The sequence below is a fragment of the Bubalus kerabau genome, chromosome 3 (genome assembly GCF_029407905.1).
Source record: "Bubalus kerabau isolate K-KA32 ecotype Philippines breed swamp buffalo chromosome 3, PCC_UOA_SB_1v2, whole genome shotgun sequence".
NCBI classification, from domain to species: Eukaryota; Metazoa; Chordata; class Mammalia; order Artiodactyla; family Bovidae; genus Bubalus; species Bubalus kerabau.
Window position 1 is genome coordinate 184,225,808 of NC_073626.1, and position 13,070 is coordinate 184,238,877.

General features: G+C 40.3%; 1 protein-coding gene across 3 annotated transcripts in view; it reads right to left on the bottom strand.

Annotated features, from left to right (window-relative positions):
- ZBTB40 (zinc finger and BTB domain containing 40) overlaps positions 1–13,070 on the bottom strand; it is a 77,213-nt gene that overhangs the window by 37,434 nt on the left and 26,709 nt on the right. The window contains exons 3-4 of one of the 3 annotated variants that reach the window (XM_055574205.1): positions 12,908–13,038; positions 10,173–10,223 (exon numbers count right to left, since the gene is read on the bottom strand). The exons of 1 other annotated variant lie outside the window; for it this stretch is intronic. The gene's annotated coding sequence lies outside the window, so the exon portion shown is untranslated. The remainder of the gene's footprint in view (positions 1–10,172; positions 10,224–12,907; positions 13,039–13,070) is intronic. One more of the 3 variants, XM_055574204.1, reaches the window with a different exon arrangement.

Consider the following 13,070-nt stretch of genomic DNA (forward strand, 5'->3'; position numbering starts at 1 on the left):
CTGGGGCACTGGACCCAGGTCATCATTCCCCGCCCTCTAAGATGCATTTCTCGCTTGCGCCTGCACTCTCTGGTTCCTCTGCAGGGTCCTCTGCACCACTATGGCCTCCAAAGTTTTCTTTGCTCCAAGACTGTCATCTCACATCTTATCTTCTCTCTCATCTGATTCCACACCTTTGAAACATCTAAATGCTCAGAGCTTTCAGATTTATATCTTTTGCTCAGACCCTTCCTCTGAACTCCAGATGCACACTTGGAACTACCTACTGAACACCTCCAACTGGAGGCCCAATCAGCTTCTTAAACTTAAATCCGAACTCCCCTGCCACCTTCCCCCCACTTCACAGCAACGCTGTCCCTTCTTGTTGTTCAGATACAAAACCTGGAAATCATTCTGGACTCCTGCTTTTCTCGTGTCCCTTATCCAAGGCTTTATAAATCCTGTTGGCTTTATCTTCAAAATACATCCAACTCCAATCACTAATCACCACTTCCCCTGACTCTACTTCGGTCAGCCCACGCCATCATCACCTTTTATCCGGGTTACTGCAACGATGTCCTAACTGGTCTCCATGCCTCCGCCCCTTCCAAGCCCTACCTCTCTCTACCCTACTCTCTCTATCTTCAACCCAGGAGTCAGAGTCATCTTTTAGCACACAGACAGGTACCGTCCCTTTGCACAAAAGAATCCGTGGTTCCTGGTCTCAGAGTAAAAGCCAAATGCCCGAATTTGACTCTGGCTGTCATTAGCTCTCAAACTCATCTTCCGCCCCGCTCCCCCTCACCCATGTGCTGAAAGCCCCAGGCCTTACGGGCTGCTCATGGAACACACGAAGCACACTCGTGCACAGGTTTCTTCACATGTGTGTGTGGCTCACTCCCGCTCCCATCAGGGCTCTGCTCAAAGCCACATGATCAACGAGGCCTTCCCTGACCATGTTCTTTAAACAGTAGCCTCCTCTCCAACCTCAGAATATTCCGTCCCTCTTATTCTATTTTTCATCATAGCTACTGACACGTTTTTATTCCTTACTTATTATGTACCTCCTTTCACTAGGATATAAACTCCATTAGAAGATGAGCTTTTCCCCCTCATTGTCTGCTGTATCCCAGTGCTTAAAATTCTGCCCAACACGAACACTGTTGGTTAGTTGGTGGAATGAATAAATGAATGGGAGGAAATGTAATGATAGAGATTTGTACCTGGAAGCCCAGCTTGGGGAACAGGGATATCCAAAAGTCAGAGTGAGGTTTCTAAGGAGGAGCTAACAGCTAACCTGCCTTAAGAAATGAGTAGGCATTGATGAGGGGAAAAAGGCATTCTAAGCAGGGAAGCCTGCAGGAAGCACACAGATAAGAACACATCACACAGTGGCAGGAAGGAGTTTAGGAGGGGGGAGCATAAGGAGATCATTGATAGTGGGACATAAAGAAGGGGACAGGGAGTGCCCGGACACGAATCTGGAGAGGCAGGCCCAGGCTCCGCCCGCAGAGAGGCACACAGACCACGCTCAGGGGCTTGGATTTAGCCTAACGGCAGTGAGGAGTCAATGATGGCTTTGAGGGACTTTAACTAGGACACTCACATGGTCAGATACGCATTTGAGAATATACCATCCAAGCAACACTTGTGCAGAATATGAAGAGGATAATGCTAGAGTCAGGCTCTATTACTGCAGAAGTTCAGGGGAAAATCATTGAGGGCTTTGACCAGCAGAAGTGGTAACAGAAGCGAGAGAGAGAGGTAGCAAAAAACATTTAGAAAGTGTAACCGTCATGACTTAGTATCTGAAGAGATGTGAGGGAAGTCAGAGACAATTCCCAGGTTCCTGGTTTGGTGAGTGAGTTATCCGAAATGATCCAGATAACATGAAAGAGTTTAGGGAACAAGACATCTACTTCTGTTTTGGGTCTGAGGATGTTATGATGATAGCAAAACTATATAATCTCACTTGTATAAATTTTTTAAAAACTACAAAAAGGATGGAAAGACATTTATCAAAATAGCAACGGTTGCCTTTGTTAGAAGGATTATGACTACTTTATCACTCTACCACTATTTCCGTATTTTCCCACATTTAAAATTGACAAATAGAAATGAAAATATTTCCAACTTCTGGTTTCCAGGTTTCTCGTCTGGCATGTAAGAAGATTAAAAGTCACCATTCTACCCTGCAAACAAGTGAAAAGGTAAATGGAAAAATCAACAGAGCTTGAGCTCTGTCAGAGAAGTGAAGTCACGGGGCAAAAGCACTGCCCCCAAAATTGGAGAGACAGGCAGAGACTCACAGCTTCTCAGAGAGAAAGCCACCAACACAAGTCCATGGGAAACAGCACCAGAATAGGAAAACTGAGCTTAAGTTGACAAACTGCTAGAGGCTCAGGGTGGACAAGCCTGAGAGTTTAAAACCCCAGAGGGGTCGAGTCATAATTTTGTGAGTTTTAACTCCAAGAGTTCTACTGAGTTCTAACAGCATATCCTGGAGAAAAATTCCCTTCTGTTCTGGCAGGAGGAAGGGGAAAGTAACCATTTTAAAATATAACAAAGCATTCTGTTCTTCTCAACAAGGTGTAGAATCAGAAAATAGTTCACCAGAGTCTAACCTAATTGGAGGAGGGGAAATACCCAATTTCAACTTCAGCCCACTCCAGTCATCCTGAACCACTTAAAGGCACGGCAGGGGTGGGTAAAAGCGCTTGTGAAGCTCACAGGCCGGGGGCGCAGGCGCCAAAAGACTGAGACCGACTGTCTGTAAAACACACTTCCTCCTCCTCACACCTCACCACCTCAATGCTCTAAAAACACCGATTAAAAACAGACTGTCAGAGTGGACCAAAAGACAAGACCCATCTCATGTTGTCTACAAGAAACCCACTTAAAGATGCACATAGATTATAGTCAAAGCTTTCTACCCAAGAATGGTCACAAGGCAGGGATGTCTCATTTCACCCTCGCTTTTCATTATCATTCTGGAGACAGTAAAGGTATACATACGGGAAGGAAGGCACAAAACAGCCTGTTCACAGATGATATGACTGTCTGATGAGAGGATATATAGAAAATCTGAAGGAACTGACAAAAAATACTAATAATAGCAAGACTGCAGGATACAAGGTAAATATAAAAGTTAATTGCTTTCCTCATCAGCAACGAATAAGTGGAACTGGAAGCTAAAACATTCCCATTTCAGTTGCACCCCCAAAAAGTAAAATTTAAAAAGTGAAATACTTAAGAATAAGTCTAACAAAATATATATAACATGTATATGAGAAAAACTACAAAACTCTGAGGAAAGATATCAAAGAAAAACTGAGTAAATGGAGAGATATTCCATGTTCACGGACAGGAAGACTCAGTGTCAAGATTTCAGTTCTTCCTAACTTGATCTATAAATTCAAAACAATCCTAATCAAAATCTCAGCAAGTTATCTTGTGGATACTGACAAAAGAATTCTAAAGTTTATATGGAGAGGCAAAAGATCGAGAATAGCCAGCTCAACGTCAGGGCAGAAGGACAAAGTAGGAGGACTAACACCACTCAGTACCAACTTCAATCCTCAGCCACAGCAACCTAAACGGTGTGTGACCAGTGCAAGAGCAGAGAGACCCACGAAAATACAGCCAGCTGATCCGTGACAATGGAGCAAAGACAGTGCGATGGAAAAAAGACAGCATTTGCAACAAATGGGGCTGGAACAACTGGACATCCGTATGTGAAAAAAAAAAAAGAAGAAGAATCTATTAAATAGACACAGACCTCATAGCCTTCACAAATTTAACTCAAAATGGATCACAGACTTAAAAGCAAAAACACAATAGTATAAAACCCCCAGAAAATAGCACAGCAGAAAACCTAGACGAACTCAAGTATGGCAATGACTTTTTAGATATACCTCCTAAGCCATGATCCCTGAAAGAAATAACAGATAGGATGAATTTCATTAAACTTAAAGCACTTCTGCTCTGTGAATGATTATGTTAAGAGAATGAGAAGACAAGCCACAGAGCAACAGTCTAGGAAAAAATATCTGCAAAAGACACATCTGTTAAAAGGCTGTTATCCAAAACATACAAGAATTCTTAAAACTCAACAATAACAAAACCCAACCTGATTAAAAAATAGATCAAAGACCTTAACAGACATCCCACCAAGAAAGAGCTACAGATAGCAACTAAGATTATAAAAAGGTGTCTAACTTCATATGTTATAAGGGAATTGCAAAGAAAACCTATTAGAAACACCAAAACCCAGATCACTGACAACACCAAATGCAGGTGAGGATGGATGGCAACAGGAAGCGCTATTCACTGCTGGCAAGAATACAAAACGGACAGCACTTTGTAAAACGCTTTAGGAGTTTCTTATAAAATTAAACATACTCTTATCATACGATCCTACAGTTGTGCTCCTTGGTATTTACCCAAACAAACTGAAAACTTACGTCCACACAAACACCTACATGCAGATGTTTACGGCAGCTTTATTCATAATTGCCAAAACTTGGAAGCAATCAAAACATCTTTTATCAGGTAAATGGATAAACAGTGGTACATCGCAACAATGGAATATGATTCCGTGCAAAGAGAAATGAGCTATCAAGCAATGGAAAGATGTGGAGGAAACTTAAAATGCATATGAGTAAGTGAAAGAATCCAACATAAAAAGGCTACTATATGTATACAACTATACGACACTCTGGAAAACATAAAATGATGGAGATCGCAGAAGATCAGTGGTTGCCAGTGGTTAGGAGCAGGGAGGGATAAACAGGTGAAGTACAGAGGGTCTTTAGGGCAGAGAAACTATCCTCTATGAAACTGTGGTGAATTCAAGTATCAGACACATGCCAAAATCCACAGAATGCATGAAACCAAAACTGTACCCTAATGCACAGGAGACAGGGATCAAGACCATCCCCATGGAAAAGAAATGCAAAAAACCAAAATGGCCTTCTGGGGAGGCCTTACAAATAGCTGTCAAAAGAAGAGAAGCGAAAAGCAAAGGAGAAAAGGAAAGATATAAGCATCTGAATGCAGACTTCCAAAGAATAGCAAGGAGAGATAAGAAACCCTTCCTCAGCGATCAACTCAAAGAAATAGAGGAAAACAACAGAATGGGAAAGACTAGAGATCTCTTCAAGAAAATTAGAGATACCAAGGAACATTTCATGCAAAGATAGGCTCAATAAAGGACAGAAATGGTATGGACCTAACAGAAGCAGAAGATATTAAGAAGAGGTGGCAAGAATACACAGAAGAACTATACAAAAAGATCTTCATGACCAAGATAATCACAATGGTGTGATCATTCACCTAGAGCCAGACATCCTACAATGTGAAGTCAAGTGGGCCTTAGAAAGCATCACTATGAACAAAGCTAGTGGAGGTGATGGAATTCCAGTTGAGCTATTTCAAATGCTAAAAGATGATGCTGTGAAAGTGCTGCACTCAATATGCCAGCAAATTTGGAAAACTCAGCAGTGGCCACAGGACTGGAAAAGGGCAGTTTTCATTCCAATCCCAAAGAAAGGCAATGCCAAAGAATGTTCAAACTACCACACAGTTGCACTCATCTCACATGCTAGCAAAGTAATGCTCAAAATTCTCCAGGCCAGGCTTCAGCAATACGTGAACCATGAACTTCCAGATGTTCAAACTGGTTTTAGAAAAGGCAGAGGAACCAGAGATCAAATTGCCAACATCTGCTGGATCATGGAAAAAGCAAGAGAGTTCCAGAAAAACATCTATTTCTGCTTTATTGACTATGCCAAAGCCTTTGACTGTGTGGATCACATCAACTGTGGAAAATTCTGAAAGAGATGGGCATACCAGACCACCTGACCTGCCTCTTGAGAAACCTATATGCAGGTCTGGAAGCAACAGTTAGAACTGGACATGGAACAACAGACTGGTTCCAAATAGGAAAAGGAGTACGTCAAGGCTGTATATTGTCACCCTGTTTATTCAGCTTGTATGCAGAGTACATCATGAGAAACGCTGGACTGGAAGAAGCACAAGCTGGAATCAAGATTGCCGGGAGAAATATCAATAACCTCAGATATGCAGATGACACCACCCTTATGGCAGAAAGTGAGGAGGAACTCAAAAGCCTCTTGATGAAAGTGAAAGAGGAGAGTGAAAAAGTTGGCTTAAAGCTCAACATTCAGAAAACGAAAATCATGGCATCTGGTCCCATCACTTCATGGCAAATAGATGGGGAAACAGTGGAAACAGTGTCAGACTTTATTTTTCTGGGCTCCAAAATCACTGCAGATGGTGACTACAGTTATGAAATTAAAAGACGCTTACTCCTTGGAAGGAAAGTTATGAGCAACCCAGAAAGCATATTCAAAAGCAGAGACATTACTTTGCCAACAAAGGTCCGTCTAGTCAAGGCTATGGTTTTTTCAGTGGTCACGTATGGATGTGAAAGTTGGACTATGAAGAAAGCGGAGCGCCGAAGAATTGATGCTTTTGAACTGTGGTGTTGGAGAAGATTCTTGAGAGTCCCTTGGACTGCAAGGAGATCCAACCAGTTCATTCTAAAAGAGATCAGTCCTGGGGGTTCTTTGGAAGCAATGATGCTGAGGCTGAAACTCCAGTACTCTGGCCACCTCATGCGAAAAGTTGACTCATTGGAAAAGACCCTGATGCTGGGAGGGAATGGGGGCAGGAGGAGAAGGGGACGACAGAGGATGAGATGGCTGGATGGCATCACTGACTCGATGGATGTGAGCTTGAGTGAACTCTGGGAGTTTGTGATGGACAGGGAGGCCTGGCGTGCTGCGATTCATGGGGTTGCAAAGAGTCGGACACAACTGAGCGACTGAACTGAACTGAATGCAAACTAAGGACTTCTGTTAATAATCATGTATCCATGTAGTTCACTGATTGTAACAAATGCATCACCCTGTTTCAGGATAGTGGGAGAAGTTGTATGGGGACAGGGTTATATGCGAACTCTCTGTACTTTATCTCAATTTTGCTGTGAACCAAAAACTGCTCTAAAAAATAAAGCTCTTTTATTTAAAAAATAATTTCCAGTTAGGAATGTAAATTTTTCAGTATTAATCACCCCAAACTTTATGTTGTATCTAACACTGCAGAACATTCATGATTTCATATAATTTTAAAAAAAAAAGTTTATTCAAAGAGCATCTTGAGAACATCTAGCCATACTGCTTGTGTACAGCTTGTCTGAACATCTGTATTACAGGAACACATACTTTGTAAAGACAGATAAACTGAGGCATAGGAGCTAACTGACTTGCTGAAATAGTAGTAGCAGCAGGAATAGGTCCGGAATATCTCCTGATTCTTGAGGAAAACAGAAAAAAAAAAAAAAAAAATTTGTAAGATTTGGAACAGGCAAAAGTAGGAGCTATCTTTAGAGAAAAAACGGAGCTAATTCTGAAAATCTTTAAATTATTTTAATATCTGAGAAAAAAAGTCAAAACAGAATTTGATTTGCAAATAAAACAAAGTAAAAACTACTAAACATGATGTGGTTTTTCTGAAGAACAAATGATATTAAGAGAATGTGATTTTCTTCCTAAGGCAAGAAATAGGCTCTATGGATTATAATACGTCGAAAGTAATACAGACATAAATCTTTTTAAACAAACATATTAATAAAGAACAAGTTACTAGGATTATATTTTTAGGATAAACTAAAACTTATTTAAAATGTTGCTTTGGAAGTCATTCTTCTGGTCATTTTTGGTCAGTCTTTCATTAGATTAAAAAATACAGAGAGCCACCAATGATCCAGAGGGAGGTATTTTGAGCATTAACTACAGGATTTTTGTAGTCAGTTATTTCATATTTTTGTAAACAACTAAATTAAATAAGAAAATAATAAAACATCTGTAATAGAAAAAGGAACTGAGCAGGGTTTAAAAAATTGAACCAATTTAAGTCTATTTTAGTAGACACTAAAAACATGGTTATAAACTTGAGCAAGAAAAGGAGAATGGGGATAGTTAAGGTAGAATTAATTCAAGGGTGATCAAAGGTTACTTAATGAATATGAGCTGGTAAAGTTGAAAGTTTACTGAGATTAATAGGAATACTAATTAAGGAAAGACTTTTGGCCAAATGGCACACTGAGCTGATGTAAATGGATCTTTTCCTCCCACTTCACACACAGAAACACTAGATAAAACATAACAAAAATGCTTTTAACATATATAGTCAAACTTTAAAAAAAAAAAAAAAAAAGGAAATCCCCAGGCACCTGAAATGAAAGTAACATCAAAATCAAAGCTGGAACAGTAAGTGGGATTTGAGACCATGGTGGCCCGTAGGGTTTTAAACTCCAAATCAGAACTCAGGCTTGGAGGAGAAAGCACTAAAGCTCACATGGAGATGGGAAATATAGCTTCAGGCAGGTAGAATTTAGGGGAGTTGGAACTGAGACCCTTGCACAAAGCCCAGAGCCTCAAATACCTATTCCTCCTTGATTTGCAGTCTGAAAAGTCTCACTGGCTCAGGGAAACGGCAATAAAAGTTGCTAATTATCTGGTTCTTGAATAGTGGAAAAGGCACTCACAAGAAATCTAAAACGTAGGCCTATGACAGAAAGGGTGAAGGATCCAAATTTACATTCTGTATCACACAAGAGTCATGAGCTGAGAAATTTACACAAAATCTGGTCTTTGACATGTGGAAGAAAAAAAACCAGAATACTTTCATAACTCAAAGCACAGAGACACACAGGGAAAAAGAAAAACAGACAGAAAGGAGCTCACTATTACAAACCATATGAGGAAGACCTGAATGTGAAAGGTAGATTTATAAAAGCTACAGTAAAAGATATCAAACGGTATCTTTGAAGCAGGAGTAGGGAAACTTCTTAAACACTGCCCCAAAAGCTTTAAAAAAAAGAAATGAATTTGACTATATTGATATTAAAGGTTTTTGTCAAAGAACTCTAGTCTATAGACATGATTAACAGACAAGGGACAAATGATAGAACCAGGAGATATTTGCAAAGCTTAAAGACAACATGGAATTAATTACTAGAATATATAAGAAATTCCTGGAAACCTTGAGTGAAAAAAATTCAATGGGGAGAAAAATGGGCAAATGATGTAACTGAGCAATTCAGAAGAGAAGCTTACTTAACTGGCTAACAAGTAATAGTAGTTGGTATAATAGCAGTAAAGGCAGTAATATTTATTATACATTCAGGGAGTACTTATTATATTCAGGAATATGCTTTACATATATTAACTCATTTTATCCTCTTAACAACCTAATGATGCAGATGCTATTATTATTCCCTCTTACTAATGAGGAGACTAAGGTCCAGAGACGGTAAGTAATTTCTCTAAGGTCTTACAGTAACAAATAGTAGAACACAGAATTGAACTCAGGGTAAAACTGGTGGTATATAAATTCATATAGCTATTCTGGAAAAAACTGCTGCTAATATTTAGTGAAATTTACTGTGCATATATGCCTTGTGCCCTAAGAATCATATTCCTGGATACATTTCCTTCAAAAGTTCTCACATAGGTTCATAAGAAAACATTGCCAGAAAGACCACTGAGCCATTGTTTTTGGTAGCAGGGAAACAGGAGGTAATTTAGATGTCGATCATTAAAAGAATTTAGTGATATGCAGATAGATATGTAGAATATATGGGCTTCCCAGGTGGTGCTAGTGGTAAAAAACCTGCCTGCCAACACAGGAGACGTAAGAGATGTAGATTTGATCCCTGAATTGGGATCCCTGAATTTGACCCCTGAAATGGCAATCCATTCCAGTATGCTTGGCTGGAAAATTCCATGGACAGAGAGGAGCCTGGCAGGCTACAGTCCATGGGGTCACAAAGACTCAGACATGACTGAAGTGACTTAGCATGCATACACATGCAGAATATATACTATGCAATAGACAGCATTAGAAAGAAGCAAACAACTAGCTATTAGACAGAATAAATACCCAGTTGAGTGGAAAAAATTACAAACAGAACAAGACCTAGAGCATAATACCATGTATGTGAGTCAAAAACACATAATCAAAACAATAAATAAGATAAAGTTACACTGCAGCCAAAGGCATTATTTCAAATACATTAGAGGGGCTGCTGTAAATGGGAGGGAAATGGGAGTAGGGGTTGGAGGTTAGGGAGGGAAAAAAAAAAAATCAAACATGAAGATCCTTACCAAGACAGACAGATGTAGAGTTTCACAGATGAGGAGGATTTCTGTACACCCCTAAAAGGCAAACAGTAAAAACAAAAAGTCAGATGAGGAAAAATGAACTGCCACATGGAAAGACATCAGATGCAGGAAAGAGCCCAAACGGCACCCCCAAGAACTGAAAACCCTAAAAACTACAGAACACTATGAAAACACTATCAACTGTTTAGTTTTAATAAACAGGCAAAATGAAGGGAAGTCATAAAGAAAGAAAAAGATAATATGAAAAAAGAAAAGGCAGATGTGAAAAAGAACCAAAGAACTTCTAGGAACAGAAGTTAAGTCACTGAAATTCACCCATCAATGAATTAAACAGATTAGATAAAGCTAAACAGAAAATTGCCAACATCTGCTGGATCATGGAAAAAGCACGAGAGTTCCAGAAAAACATCTATTTCTGCTTTATTGACTATGCCAAAGCCTTTGACTGTGTGGATCACAATAAACTGTGGAAAATTCTGAAAGAGATGGGCATACCAGACCACCTGACCTGCCTCTTGAGAAACCTATATGCAGGTCTGGAAGCAACAGTTAGAACTGGACATGGAACAACAGACTGGTTCCAAATAGGAAAAGGAGTACGTCAAGGCTGTATATTGTCACCCTGCTTATTTAACTTCTATGCAGAGTACATCATGAGAAACACTGGGCTGGAAGAAGCACAAGCTGGAATCAAGATTACTAGAAATATCAATAACCTCAGATATGCAGATGACACCACCCTTATGGCAGAAAGTGAAGAGGAACTCAAAAGCCTCTTGATGAAAGTGAAAGAGGAGAGTGAAAAAGTTGGCTTAAAGCTCAACATTCAGAAAGCGAAAATCATGGCATCTGGTCCCATCACTTCATGGCAAATAGATGGGGAAACAGTGGAAACAGTGTCAGACTTTATTTTTCTGGGCTCCAAAATCACTGCAGATGGTGACTGCAGCCATGAAATTAAAAGATGCTTACTCCTTGAAAGGAAAGTTATGACCAACTTAGCATATTCAAAAGCAGAGACATTACTTTGCCAACAAAGGTCCATCTAGTCAAGGCTATGGTTTTTCCAGTAGTCATGTATGGATGTGAGAGTTGGACTGTGAAGAAGGCTGAGCACTGAAGAATTGATGCTTCTGAACTGTGCTGTTGGAGAAGACTCTTGAGAGTCCCTTGGACTACAAGGAGATCCAACCAGTCCATCCTAAAGGAGATCAGTCCTGGGTGTTTTTTGGAAGGACTGATGTTGAAGCTGAAACTCCAGTACTTTGGCCACCTCATGCGAAGAGTTGACTCATTGGAAAAGACTCTGATGCTGGGGGGGATTGGGGGCAGGAGGAGAAGGGGACGACAGAGGATGAGATGGCTGGATGGCATCACTGACTCCATGGACCTGAGTCTGAGTGAACTCCGGGAGTTGGTGATGAACAGGGAGGCCTGGCGTGCTGCGATTCATGGGGTTGTAAAGAGTCAGACACGACTGAGCGACTGAACTGAACTGAAAGAGAAAATTACTGATTAGGAAAAGAAGTGTGAGAAAATGACTCAGAAGGTAGCAAAGTTAAAAAAAAAATCCAACAACCAAGAAACAGAATGTGAAAGAGGTTAAAGGACATGGAAAACGAATACGAAGGCTTCACACGCATCTAAACAGGTGTTCCTGGTAGGAATACTGAGGAACATATGGGAGAAGCGATCTGAATGTGTAATTTCTGAGACTGTTCAAGAATTAAAGTCAGACATGAGTCTTTAGAATAAAAACTTGAAAATATCAACAACACGGAGAAAAAGAAATTGTAAGCAAACCAAAAGAAAAGATTATTAACAAGAGAGTGACAAGTTGGCTGATACAGACTTCTCATTAATAACAACAGATATCAGAATAAAATGGAGTTAAGTTTCAAATATTAAGGAAAATAACAATTAACCATGTATCTATATACAGATTGAACTAAAATCACCTTCAAAGGTAAGAGGCTCAGAGAAAGAATTACGGTAAGAAGGATACTGTACCGGAAAGAAGGTACCGAATTTAAGACAAAACACCAAGAAGCAAAGAAACTGCGAACAGATTCTTTAGCTGCTAAGTCACTCCAGTCGTGTCCGACTCTGTGCGACCCCACAGACGGCAGCCCACCAGGCTCCTCCGTCCATGGGATTTGCCAGGCAAGAACACTGGAGTGGGTTGCCATTTCCTTCTCCAATTCTTTAGCTGCTAAAAGTTAAAACCAGAAAGACTGATAACACCGAATATGCGAGGATGTGGAATGCCTAGAACTCGTATACATTACAGGTGACGGTACAAAATGTTACAACTGCGTTGAAGAACTGTGTGGAGGTTTCTTATAATAAAGGATTAACCACTGATGCAAGTAACGAAATGGATAAACCCAAAAAACAGTATGTTAAATCAAAGAAGCCAGGCATAAAAGGGTACATATATATGACCCGATCTATAGGAAACAGACACAGAGGCAAAACTGACCGACAGTGACAGAAACCAGAGAGCAGCTGCAGAGGCTGTGGGGCTCGTGTGGGGGAAGGGAATTCAACAGCAAGAGACACGAGGAAACTTTCCCAGGGAATGGAAATGTTCTATGTCTTATTTTGGGTGGTGGTTAAAGAGTAGGTATTGGTCAAAAACTCTTCAAGTAGAATTCATGATACCGTGTGTTAATTCTATCTCAATAAAAAAGAAATTAAGAAACGTGTTGGCATACCTAAAGTACACCGGCTATTTACAAACAGATAGGGAAGGGGGCTGAAGATGAAGCAGAATGCTGACAACCACGGCAGCCACCGCTTTCCGCGTGCTTCTCATGCGCCAGGCGCTGTTCTGAACGCTCTGCATCTGTTAATTCATGTAGTCTTTTCAACAACTCT